The sequence below is a fragment of the Saimiri boliviensis genome, chromosome 8 (genome assembly GCF_048565385.1).
Source record: "Saimiri boliviensis isolate mSaiBol1 chromosome 8, mSaiBol1.pri, whole genome shotgun sequence".
Classification (NCBI taxonomy): Eukaryota; Metazoa; Chordata; class Mammalia; order Primates; family Cebidae; genus Saimiri; species Saimiri boliviensis.
The window spans coordinates 113,576,718-113,590,266 of record NC_133456.1 but is presented as its reverse complement, the minus strand read 5'-3'; the positions used below and the strand labels follow the sequence as shown (position 1 = coordinate 113,590,266).

Below are 13,549 nucleotides of genomic sequence, written 5' to 3'. Positions count from 1 at the left end.
CTTCCTCTCATTCCTCCAATTTCTCCTTCAGACATTACTTGAATAACAACAATTTGCAACCTCTATGGGAACTTCTATACAAAGAGGAAAGAGGCTAAAACTGTGGATTCCAAACCATGCCAAAGTAGGACAACCTAAACACAAGGTCAAAGAAGGAAAGCGGCTTGAGCTTCCCTTGGGACACATAGTTTCATTTTGATTAAAGATTAAACAATACTCAGAATTATGTGAAGGCTTTATCTGGCTCAGCGTGGCGATTCAGCCTCGCTCTGAATGGGCAGGCTGAGAAACCCTCCCTCTCCTGGCATCCAGCATTTGAGGTTCTGCAGAACAATGATGCATAATGAGTCCACCAAACATCACATCATTTAACCTTCAAAAAAGACACGTCAGTACTCTCATTAATGTGGCATTTGACCCAGAGAGAAACAGGCTGAAGGAGGATTAACTGTGTGCAGAAGGTCACCAAGCAGCAGTGGCAGAGCTGGAATTCTAACTAGGTTTTCTGGTTCATTTTTATTTTTGTTGTAGTGAATTTATAAACTGGCTTTATGATTGTTGATGTACCACAGGAATAGTTTATGCTGCTCACATTTCAGTAACATTCTGATTTAAACGATGTAAATCACTAACGGAACCTGCAAGCATGTTTCCCCCACCCTCCCTTTTTTTTTTTAGACAGAGTTATACTGTGTCGCCCAGGCTGAAGTGCAGTGGCATGATCTCAGCTCACTGCAACCTCCGCCTCCAGGTTCAAGTGAGTCTCCTGCCTCAGTCTTCTGAGTAGCTGGGATTACAGATGTGCACCACCATGCCTGGCTAATTTTTTTTTTTTTTTTTAATATAGAGATGGAGTTTCTCAATGTTGGCCAGGCTGGTCTTGAACTCCCACCTCCCAAAGTGCTGGGATTATAGGCATGAGCCACCACGCCCGGCCAGCATGTTTTCTTTATAAAGCTGCCTTGATTGATTCCCCCTAAGGGTTCAAATCCAATGTCATGGGATCCAGGTTGATTTGGGGTGCTCAGCATATGATATACTGAGGTTCCACACCTCTGCCTGGTCTACACTGAAGTCCTTGTGTATAAATTCAGCCATGAACATCAAGGTTCCTTAGCAATGGAAAGTCAGTTTTTACAAGTTATATATTTTGATGACATTGACAGTGATGCTAGAAACAGAATGAGTTTCAACATCCTGTTTTCCAATTATGAGTGTAATTCATTGTAGAAAGTTTAGCAAATACAGACTACAACCCCCATATCCCTTACAATTGAGGCCAAGCAGAGTTTCCGGAATACCGGGAGGCTCAGGTGGCATTTTTTTCCCAGAGTTCTTTTCTAAGCCCCTCGCTGGCATCATGCTTCGAAGTCCAGAGTGTGCCATGGTGATCACTTAGTATCACACTGTGGTTTCCCCCCACATCAACAAAATCATACAAAAACATTTTTACGCTTCTCAGTATGCCATGACTTGCTGTGATGTATTGAAATGTCATAAATCACCATGTCTCCTTTGCTTTGCACACATTCCCAAAGTAGGATGGCTGGGATAGAGGGAAAAAACATTTTTCAGGCTTGTTATTCAGGATGTTGTGGACTCTTGTAGTGGGGTCCTAGGTCTGCCCAGCATTTTGGGGCTCACCCCTGTAGCCCTCTATGGGTTTCCATGACCCTAGACTGCCCCAGCACCACATCCATGATCACTTCTGTGGTCCCCTCATTTCAGAGAGCCTGCTCCTATGGCTGCATGGGCCAGCTACAGAAGGATGTCCCAAGACCCTTTGAGTTTCTGTGTCCCTGCTCTCTAAGTATATGCCTGAGTGTTCCTGGAGCCCAGAGGCCTCTACCCATCACCCCCGGGGGCCCAGGGGCCTCTACCTACCACTGACTGGGGCCCATGTCAGCACTCAGGCCTGTGGGGCTTCCCCTCCTGTGCACCTGTCTCTCCCAAGCAGGTGGTCACCAACCTCTATGTCGCCACCTGAGAATCCACAGCCACCTTGCCAGCCCTTCTGGCTGTGGGGCCTTCCAGTACCTTGACGCGTAGGTACAGAGTTCCTGCTTGCTTTCTTGTCTTGGTGGAAGGGAGGGGAGGAGAACGTTTCATTTAAAACCCCAAACACTAGAACACTGGTCTGCAAGGTCCTATGAGTTTGACCTAGACACGGGATGTTTGCAAGTGTGTTTCCATGTTCCTAGGTGCCACTGGTTCCTAAAGTGCTACTGGTATTAGGATTGGGGGAACAACAGGGGTGGCAGTCGTATAAGCGGTGGGGGCAAGAGGGAGGGTGCTACCTGGCAAGTTTCCCTTTGATCAAGTGAGGAAGAATGGATGGCATGAGGATGGTGGAACCCGGCCTCTTTAGGACTCCAGCAGAGGGAGGCCTGGATCTGAAAGCCAACTCCTTGTCAAGGGTCGTGAATCCACCAGCTGGTCTGTGATGTGAATGGAGACGTTGATGTTGCCAGGAAGTGTTTCTACAAAGGACCACAGACGTGTGGCCCTCGGGTCAGGCCTAAATGGAGGGGGATGAGCTCTTTTTAGAGATGAGAGCCTCCTAGTTAGGCCAGGATGAATAGATCTGATTGCCTTTGTTGTCATAAGCGTCCCCATCTCTTGTTCTGAGTCCTGTGATTTTCTAGGTCAATGATATTATTTCCCAAGTTGTCCTTTTAAAAATAGGACTGCATACCAGTGGCTTCACAGACACTGTTCTTAACTCTGATTACCAAGTCCATCTGAGAGGGTCTCTTGGAATGAGAAGAGAGACATCAAGAAGTGATTTTGGTTCCATGGAGGTGGAAAAGCCGGCAAATTCTTCATCAGAGGTAACAAATCTTTTTAAGAGAGAGAGTAACTTTGTCATACTCTCTGGAACAGAAGAAAATGGTACGACGGTTAGAAGTTATCTCTGTCTTGTTCTTTCTTCCTAAGAGGAGGGAGACAAAGCTGGAATCACTGCACTGGCAGCAAGGCCTGGTAATGGGGACAAAGAACCAGGCTATAAATACTTGGGCTGACAGAGCAGCAGATGGTTGGGTTGGAAGTGGATGTCTGGGAAGGAAATTTGCTAAGTGGTATTGGCATATGTTTCTTCAAGTCTTTGACCTGCTTGTTTCTCAAAAGACTCTATTAAACGCTTGGAAAGTACATTGAAAAAGTTGTGACAGCAAAGGGAAGTTGAAAAGTGGGGAGAAAAAGATTCACTGAGAAACTCTCTCCTTTTTGTGATACATTTTTGTGGCAAGTAATCATTTTATTCATTCAGAAAAATACCAAAGCACCACCTGGAATTTCCCAGGCCTCTTTCCTCTGGTCACCACTCTCAGTGGACTGGAAACAGAAAATGGAGAAGGCAGCTGGCTCTAGGCCTGTGGAGGCAGAGTTGGTTTAACTCCACAGACACTTCCTCTTGAAGAAAATCAAATACCGCATGCTCTCATTTATAAGGGGGAGCTAAACAATGGACACACATGACCATAAAAATGGGAGCAATAGACACTGGGGGTGGGGGAGTCAGGAGGTGGAGGAGTTGGGGGGTAGGAGGGCAGGCCTCAGAAAGGGGAGAGGGAGGGAGGTGGCAAGGGCTGGAGAAATTAACTACCAGGTACTATATTCACTCTTAGGGTGATAGGTTCACTACAAGCCCAGACTCCAGCAATACACGATACACCCATGTGACCCACCTGCATCCCCTGAATCTATAATAAAAAAGAAAAGAAAAGAAACTCAATGTTGACTCCTGTCCTGGAACTGTGGCCACTTGCACGCATAGCCATTGTGCAGCCCCGCTGTAACTCAGAACTGTTTATTTAATGAAGTTGTGCTGGCCAGCACAGTGGCTCACATCTATAATCCCAAGCAGTTTGGGAAGCCAAGATAAAAGGATAGCCTGAGGACAGGAGTTCAAGACCAGCCTGGGCAACATGGTGAGACTCCTATCTCTACAAAAATTTTAAAAATTAGCCAGATAGCTTTGTGCAGTGGCAGTATAGTAGCCAATGAGGTTTATCTGAGGCGAGATTATTGCTAATTGAAAACTTTTTCCAATACCCCGCCATGACGACTTGAAATATAGTTGGCATTGGCAATTTTTGACAGTCACTACAGAGACTGAATTTTAAAAATAAAAATAAAATAAATAAAATAAAAATTAGCCAGATGTGGCGGTATGCACCTGTAATCCTAGCTAGTCAGGAGGCAGAGGTGGGAGGATTGCTTGAGCCCAGGAGTTTGAAGCTACAGTGAGTTATAACTGTGCCACTATACTGCAGCCTGGGCAACAGAGCAAGACCCTGTCAATAAAAATGAAATTCCATAATTATAATACATTTAAAAATCATTTATAAAAAAATTAAAGAAAAAATAGATATAAAAAGTATATAAAACATTTAAAATATAAACATAAATTATAAAAATATAATTATAAAATTTATAACTAGTTTTAAATTATAAATTTAGTGGCTGCATTAAATAAATAAATACTTTTTAAAAAGTAATGCATCTCCAAAATGTGATTTCAGTTTTGCTAATGTTGGGCCAAGATTTCGGCTTCTGCTTAGCTCAAATCCTTATTTTCTCTGAGAAGTTATCCATTCACCTCATTTACAATCTCTCCTTGGTTCACAGTGTTCTAAATTCCTCCTCCAAGGCAGGATCCTTCTCTTTGCAGCGCCCAGCAAGGAGCTTCCAGCATGAGGGAGAACAGGCTCCTGCACCATTGCGGGGCACTGCTTTCGGGCCTCTCACCACATGGTAAATTCTTTCACAGCAGGAGTCATGTCATCTCTTAAGTTTTTAATGCCCCAGAGCAGCCAGCACTGTGCCCTGCACCTCAGGAAACGTGGAAACTGCCAGTCTCTACATAGGCAGATGCCCGCTTTCATCTCTTTAAAGAAAGAACACCTCCGGATGGGAAATGAGCTGCCGGGTGAGGGGCTACCTGTGCCTGCAGGATAGGCCCCTGAAACGGGGGTGCAGGGGAGCTGGAAATATATGTATTTCATTGTAATACATAATGAAATAATTCTACAACTCATCATAATGCAGAATAATTGGGAGCCCTGAGCTTGTTTTCCTGCAACTAGACAGTCCCATCTCGGGGGTGACGGGAGACAGTGAAAGATCATCAGGCATTAGATTCTCATAAGAAGCGCACAGCCTAGATCCCTCGCATGTGCAGTTCACAAATAGGGTCTGAGCTCCTACGGGAATCTAATGCTTCCGGCTGATTAGGCAGGAGGTGGACAGCTTCCTCGGAGGGATAAAGGACACCTTGTCCATTGCCACAGAAAGGAAGAAAGAAATAGGAGGGACACAGCTGCAAGCCTGTGTGTTGTTCCATGGCAGGAAGTCAAGTGGGGGTTCTCAGGGACAGGAGACGGAGCTTGGGCGGTAACGTGAGTGATGGGGAGTGGCTGTAAATAGAGATGAAACTCACTCATCTCCTGCTGTGCAGCCTGGTTCCCAGCAGGCTACTGGTCCGCTAGTGGTTCATGGCCCAGGGGATGGGGACCCCTGCCTTAATACATGCTTGTTAGTTAATTGATTGATTGGGAAAGTTCTTGTCAAAAAGAATGAGTGAGAAGCTGCTGGCCTGTGAAAACCTTTGTACTAACACTATCTTAAATACCACAAAGGAAACTGTGACTTTACGAAAGCGATTGAATCCAAATTATTTTTCCTGGCAAATGTATTTCTTTGCAAATGTCAAATGTGCAACTAGGAGGCTGTCAAACAAAAATGTCTTTGCGGCAATATATATGTAGTGTGTATACATACGTGTGCATATATGTGTTCATATATGTATATACATATAGGTTTATATGTATGCATGTGTGTAGACTAGAAAATGTTAATCCTTGCAACTTTTCATGTTTTTCTTTTCCTTAGTAATGATTTATAAATTAGTCCAATTATCAAAGTTAAACGTGAACTTAATCGGTACCATTCATTTACGCACAAATACTGAATGAAGTTAGTGCAAGACTGAACAAGGCTGGCATGAATCCTGTCCTCAGACCTATTTAAAAGATGTTGCTATCATAGAAATGTATTTGGAAGTCATTACTACAAAATCAAAAGAAAGCCTCTGAAATGTATTTTGATCTATTCAGAAAGCCTGTCCGACGGTTTTTTTAAAATGCACACATCCCGTCCTCACGCGGTTATTCTCCTTTCTCGCCTAGCCCAGTACTGCTTATTTCGTGTCAGGCATATCCCTGGACTACTTAACACAGCTCCTGCTCAGTATAATGTCTTGTTACTGGTGTGCAGATAAATGTAACACTTTTTAACAACATGTTGTTGTAGCCTTAGAGATTGCCAGCTTCAACAATGTAAGTTCTTTCCCCCCCTCCCCCCATGTAGCCAGGAAATGGATCAATAAAGTAAAAGTATAATGACTTTCCCTGCTTTATTTTAGTAGGTTATCTGATACTATTTGCTTTTTTGGTGTTAGTCAATATCGGTGTCTCCAGGGAGGAGGAGCTGATATCTCTTCCCTAAATCCATTTCTCCACAATCTTAAATTAAAAGGACAAGACAAAGCCAAGATGAAGGACATGGACTATGCTGGGGATTTTTTTTCAGTGGTTCTCAAACAAATGATAGGTCTGCCTAATTTCCAGCTTGTTAATGTCCTTTGATGATTGGGAGCTGCGGGGACTGTACCTCCTATCTGGTGCTCCTGGCTGTGTGGCAGATCAGGGCTGGGCTTTGAGGCTTTGAAGCTTTGAGCAGGAGTAACATAAGGGTCTATCTTGTAGAGGGCAACGTGGCCACAGGGCTCCACTGAGGCCCTCCAGCTCATCCTCGCTGATAGCTCAGGAACGGATTTGAAAGCTCAGGCCCAAGAGTTCCAGTGCATTCTCAGGCAGGAGAAAAAAAGGAAATTCTCCTCACACCCTGGTTTTCTCTGGCTATAAGTCTATAACATTGTGGGGACAACAGACGTTTCGTTTCCCACGTTCTGAAAACGTCTGCTCTTTCCTTCTTTTCCTCTCTCCTGGTTTGTACAACGCTAATGTCAAAGGGTGAAGACTCTCAAAGGAGAATCTGGAGCTGCCTGGCAATGATTGAGAAAATGAGATTCCACGTAAATCAATTGCCCTCTCATCCTGTTTCTTCTGGGCTTCTAGGCTTACTCAGTTTCAGAGAGCCAGTGTGGGTGGGTTCTTCAGCCTCCACGCCTCCACGTGGGACTGCGTTCACCTTAAACACGACAACAGCCCCCAAGAAAGCTTATCAAGTGACTTCTCATCACCAGTTACAAATCAGAGTGTTTTGCAGCAGGCATGAGCAGTAGTTTTGTATGAATAAACCTGCTGTGACCACGGTCTTTGTCTGGGCTGTCATTTTGTATATGGGGAGACTGAGGAATGAGCAAATATACTTTCTGATGAACTTAGTCTATAGAATTCACTGCTGCTGGCCCCTGCCCTGGACTGGTTCTGGCATCTCTGTGAAAACAATATAGAAAGTGGGGCCACCTGGCCAGGTGCAGTGGCTCACACCTGTAATCCTAGCACTTTGGGAGAGAGAAAGGGAGGAAGGAGAAAGAGAAAGTGGGGCCACCCTAGATGTCAATCCCAGCCCTGACATGAAGTGAACGCACAAGCTTGAGGATTCATTCCATCTCACTTGCCTCGTCTGTAAAAAAAGAAGAGGTTGAATTCGGTGGGTAGGGCTTTGGAGTGTTAACACTGTCTGATTTCTGGTTTCCTTTCTCGCAGGACAAATGGCATAAATTTAAACTCAACTTACAATTGGCAGTGGATACGTTCAAGGGAATAAGATAGTTTTTCCAAAATGCTGTAATTTGTAATGGGAAAATATGAGGGCTGAGAAGATGTATAAGGAAAACTGTGGGAGTCACCGATAAAATCCAGCTCTCGAAAGCATTCCCCACCAGCTCATCGCCTTTCACAGCATTCCCATTTGGGAAATATCACTCTATCTTCCTTGCTGGCTAGAAGAAAGATGAGGGCAGAAGAGGACTGTTTTCTGAAAGCTCATTTTTAGCTCGAGGGTTTCCAGTCTTTCAAGCTGCTGTTTCCAAAACATTAAACAGAAAGCAGTAAATGTGGAGCAGCTTTCTTTACCATGTTTATGAGACGGAAACTCTACTCATTTGTTCTGCTTCAAAAATCAAATTATTATATCCAACCAGAAATGGAAATTCTGCACCAAGGTCCTAAAATAAATTAACTGAATAAAATTAATTCTACTTTAAATAAAACCTTATCTCTCCTTATTTATGCTCAACTCTTGATGAATTTTAAATGACAGAATGAAATATGGATTTATTTGCTACTTTCTTTTTGGATATTTCTAAGTTAACATTTCATTTTTGGTTTTTTTTGAGACAGAGCCTCAGCCTCTCACCCAGGCTGGAGTGCAATGACCAGATCTGGGCTCACTGCAACTTCCACCTTCTGGGTTAAAGAGATTCTGCTGCTTCAACCTCCCGAGTAGCAAGTAGCTAGGACTACAAGCACGTACCACCACCACACCCAGCGAGCGAGCGAGAGAGAGAGAGAGAAAGAGAGAGAGTGTGTGTGTGTATTGGATAAAGATGGGGCATCTCCATGTTGGCCAAGCTGGTCTCGAATTCCTGACCTTAAGTGATCTGCCCGCCTCGGCCTTCCAGAATGCTGAGATTACAGGTGTGAGCCACCTGTAATCTAGGCTAACATTTCTTAACCTGAGTTAATGGACTTTACCTAGAGAGCTTATTATTTTTTTCTGAATGGTATAACATAGTTTTTGAATCCTTTGAAGAGAGTTAAAAAGACTTCATGCATATGTCTATATCTGTGATTTTTTTTTTAACCTAGCAGAAATTTCTTTTTTTTTTTTTTTTGAGATGGAGTCTTGCTCTGTCTCCCAGGCTGGAGTGACGTGTTGAAATCTCAGCTCACTGCAACCTCTGCCCCACCGAGTTTAAACCATTTCTCTGCCTCAGCCTCCCAAGCAGCTGGGATTACAGGTGTCCTCCACCATGCCCAGCTAACTTTTGTACTTTCAGTAGACTTGGGGTTTCACTGTGTTTGCCAGACTAATCTCGAACTCTTAACCTCAAGTGATCCACCCATGTCGGCCTCCCAAAGATTATAGGTGTGAACCACCATACCTGGCTGAAATTTCAATTTAAAAATAATTTTAAGAAATCCTATTCTTCAAGGAGATCATGACTTGAAAAGCACAAGAATCACTAACATTGTTCTAGGTATGAATCTGTGGGGCTTGACTCATTGAGAAAATAGAATTTCTTTTTTTCTTCTTAGCTAAATTTCTTGAACTGAACTAAAGTCTTCATTTGAACTGCTACAAACCTAGGCTTCAAAACCATCTACATTTCTAAAATGTCAGCTTTGTAAAAGTTTCAATTGGTGCTTTTACCAGGCTCAGGAAATCGTTTGTGCTTTTGTGCTAAGAATCTCTTGTGACCTATTTGGTAAAATGTTAACATGCTACATTTATTAGTCTTTTTTAAAAAATCCCTTTGTAAAATGAAGTTATACAAGACAGTAAATATCGCAGGGCCTTGAACCTCTCCTTTTTGGATTAAGCGTCTTTTGGAAACATAGTTCTATGCTTCTTCTTTCTTTACCAAGCAAATAAACAAAAATACTATAACCGTCTTTCCTGCTGTACAACTCAGCCACCAGTCATGCCACTATTGTGCAGCATTTGAACCCTTGTTTTTCTCCCTCCCTCTCCCTTTCTTTTCACGACTTTTGTTTTGTTTGAGACAGTTTCCTTCTTGTCACCCAGGCTGGAGTGCCATGGTGCAATCTTGGCTCACTGCAACCTCTGCTTCCCGGGTTCAAGCAATTCTCCTACTTCAGCCTCCCAAGTAGCTGGGATTCCAGGCACACATCACCACACCCAGCTAATTTCTGTAGTTTTAGTAGAGACAGGATTTCACCACGTTGGCCAGGCTGGTCTCGAACTCCTGACCTCAAGTGATCTGCCCACCTTGGCCTCCCAAAGCGCTGAGATTACAGGCCTGAGCCACTGTGCCTGGCCCTGTTCACCAGTTTTGAATTTTTACTGAGGTTAAGTGTATGAAATAATGCCTCTGGGAGGGACGTTGACAGAAATTGTATAAATATAGAGTTCTAACGAAATAATCTGATAAATACAGAGCAACGCAATTTATAATCCATCCCAGGAAGTTTCTTCTTCTGCTAGCTACAAAATTAGGCAATAAAAGAGACAAAGAAGAGAAAGAGAAAGGAAGGGAGGAAGGGAGGGGAAAAGTGAACAGCAGCCTCTGTGGTAGCTCATGCCTGTGATCCCCATACTGCGGGGGCCTGAGGAGGGAGGATCACTTGAGCCCAAGGAGTTGGAGGCTGCAGTGAGCCATAATTGCACTACTGCACTTCAGCCTGGCAACAGAGCAAGATCCCATCTCTAAAGCAAGAATTAATTAAATCATAAAAATTATAGAAACAAGAGTGTATAGCCTCCTTTGGTTAGCTCCTTACTTGTGCCAAGGGCTTCACAGAAACAACCCAACTTGATGTCATTTCTTTTTTTTTTTTTTTTTTTTTGAGACAGAATCTCACTCTGTCACCTAGGCTGGAGTGCAGTGGCGCAATCTCGGCTCACTACAACTTCTGACTCCCAGGTTCAAGTGATTCTCATGCCTCAGCCTCCTGAGTAGCTGGGATTACAGGCGTGCACCACCATACCTGGCTAATTTTTATATTTTTAATAGAGATGGGGTTTCAGCATGTTTCCCAGGCTGGTCTGAAATCCTGACCTCCAGTGATCCACCCGCCTGGGCCTCCCAAAGTGCTGGGATTACAGGTGTGAGTCATGCCTGGCTGGCATTTCTTTTCATAAAAAATGTTTCAGTAGGTAGCTTCCCAGGTAATAAATACAGTGATCCGTTACTTCGTGGTGGGGAAACATTCTGAGAAATGCATTGTCTGGCAATTTTGTTGCTCCAAAAACACTGTAGAGTGAACTTACACAAACCTAGATGGTACAGCCTCCTACACACCGAGGCTACAGAGCATAGCCTCTTGCTCCCAGACTACAAATCTATACAGCATGTGGCCTCACTGAATACTGTAGGCACTGTAACACAACGGTAAGCATTTGCGTGGCTAAGCATAGAATAGGTACAGTACAGACTCATGTTATCATCCTATGGGACCGTCAGCGAATATGCTGCCCATCACTAACTAAGGCACCACTATGCAGTGCCTGAGTGTACAGCCTCACAGAGATCCTTTGATTCTCTTAACCAGCCTCCTGCTGAGACCAAGAGCTCCAAGACATAGATGAACATCTTCACTTACCTCTAATCATTCAGAAGATTACCAACAAATACATGAGTTAAAAGAAATTGAGGTACAGCCGGGCTCGGTGGCTCCTGCCTGTACTCTTAGCACTTTGGGAGGTTGAGGTGGGCTGATCACAAGGTCAAAAGGTTGAGGCCATCCTGGACAAGATGGTGAAGCCCCCTCTCCACTAAAAATACAAAAAATATCTTGGCGTGGTGGCGAGTGCCTGTAGTACCAGCTACTCAGGAGGCTGAGGCAGGAGAATCACTTGAACCCAGGAAGGGAGTTGCAGTGAGCCAAGATTGCACAACTGTACTCCAGCCTGGTGACAGAGCAAGACTCTCTCAAAAAAAAAAAAAAAGGAAAAGAAAAAGAAAAAAAGAAATTGAAGTTCCCATCAATATAGTTTATGTGGGATAACCTTGATTTTTCTCACGTGGCTTCCCTCCTTTGCTAACAGTCCACACTCAAAGTCCAGTTAGAAGGTGTGATCCCAAGTGGCTCAGGTTGTGGAGACCCCACCCCACTGAAAGGCCCCCTGCAGCCTCTCAGAGTCTCATTCCAGGGACCAAGCCGCTCCACACATGCCCTATTAAGTAGTTAATTATTTCTCTTTGATACTGGCTTTTTTATCTTCTGATACAACAGTTTTACAGTCTCTGATAATCACCCTGTCTCAGCTAACTCTTTTACATCTAATGAGGCGTGGCCAGCGCTGCCTAACAAGGCGACACATCATTAACTTCGGCCGCTTTACTTGTCTTTCCACTCAGTGACTGTATCAACAGCCAGATGTGCAGCCCGTGGCTTACCACGGGCAACGTCGTGGGAGGTGACCTGCTCTCAGGTCACCTAGCCCCGGTCTTCGTAAACCTGCAGGGGCCACTCACAGCACTGTGAGCTCTCCTGCCCGTGGGCCAGGTGGAGGCCCCTCCATTGTCACTCAGCTCCCCACTCACCTACCAACAGGAGGCTGTGATGTTTTGTCTCCAAAGTCCTGGATGGAGAAGCAGTGAGAAAGAGTGCCAGGAGCACTGATTCACTCAACAGACTCTGGGGCAGCTAGCTAACTGCTCACCACCTGTGTGGCTTAGGGAACACCGCCTCACCCCTCTGAACGTCTCTCTCTTCTCCTTTCTCCCTTCCTCCCTTCCCTTTCTCCGTTCCTTCCTTCCCTTCCTCCTTTCTTTCCTTTTTTCTCTCTCCCTCCCTCCCTTCGTTCCTTCCCTCCTCCCTCTCATCCTTCCTTCCTTTCTCTTTTTACTTTCTTCCCTTCCGTCCTTTCTTCTTTATTTTCTTCCTTTCCTTCCTCCCTCCCTCCCTTCCTCTTTCTTTCTTTCTTTCTTTTCTTTTCTTTCTTTCTTTCCTCTCACTCTTGTCACCCAGGCTGAAGTACAATGGCATCATCCTGCAGCCTCCACCTCCCAGGCTGAAGCAGTTCTCTGCTTCGGGGCCTGCCAAGTAGCTGGGACTGCAGGCACACACCACCATGCCCAGCTAGTTTTTGCATTTGTAGTAAAGGCAGGATTTCGCCATGTTGAACAGGCTAGTCTCAAACTCCTGGCATCAAGTGGTACACCCACCGGGGCCTCCCAAAGTGTTGAGATTACAGGCGTGAGCCACTGCACCCAGCCCTGAATTTCTTTCTTTATCCAAAACAATGACAACAACATATTCATCCCTCAAGACTCTGGTTAAGAGGATCATAACACCTCTCTGGAGCTGTACAGCCACACGCCACATAACGACATATCGGTGATAGAGCACATATGTGTTGGTGGCCCCGTAAGATTATAATACTGGATTTTTACTGACCTTTTTCTCTGCTTAGATGTGTTTAGATACACAAACACTCACCACTGCATGGCAATTGCCTGCAGGATTCAGTAGTCACAGGCCATGAAAGTTAAACGAGATGATTGCTCTCTATGATACCACATTACTCTGGGAGAAAACACAGAATAATTTCTTTTAGTCCACTTGGGGCATGAGTTGAGGTATAAATAAGCATCGTGACGACACCACGAAGAATCGACTTCTCTAGGTGTCCTCTCTCGCTCATATTCTATTTAACCTCATATAACCCAATAAATGACTTACACTCCCAAGTCATTTTGTGAGTCTTGGGGTTTATTTTTTAGCATCTACCCATGTTCTAGGCAGGTTGCTCAATGGCCCGTGAGTTAGGGATGATCTCTGTCCATTGGAAGCTCACATTCTGGGGCAGGAGAGAGCCCGTCCGCAAG

General features: G+C 44.5%; 1 non-coding gene across 1 annotated transcript; it reads left to right on the top strand.

The window, feature by feature from the left end:
* Positions 1–3,975: 3,975 nt before the first annotated feature.
* LOC120367690 (U4 spliceosomal RNA) lies at positions 3,976–4,116 on the top strand. Its single transcript, XR_005582009.1, has one exon. It is a non-coding gene; the product is annotated as a U4 spliceosomal RNA (small nuclear RNA).
* The last annotated feature ends 9,433 nt before the right edge of the window (positions 4,117–13,549 follow it).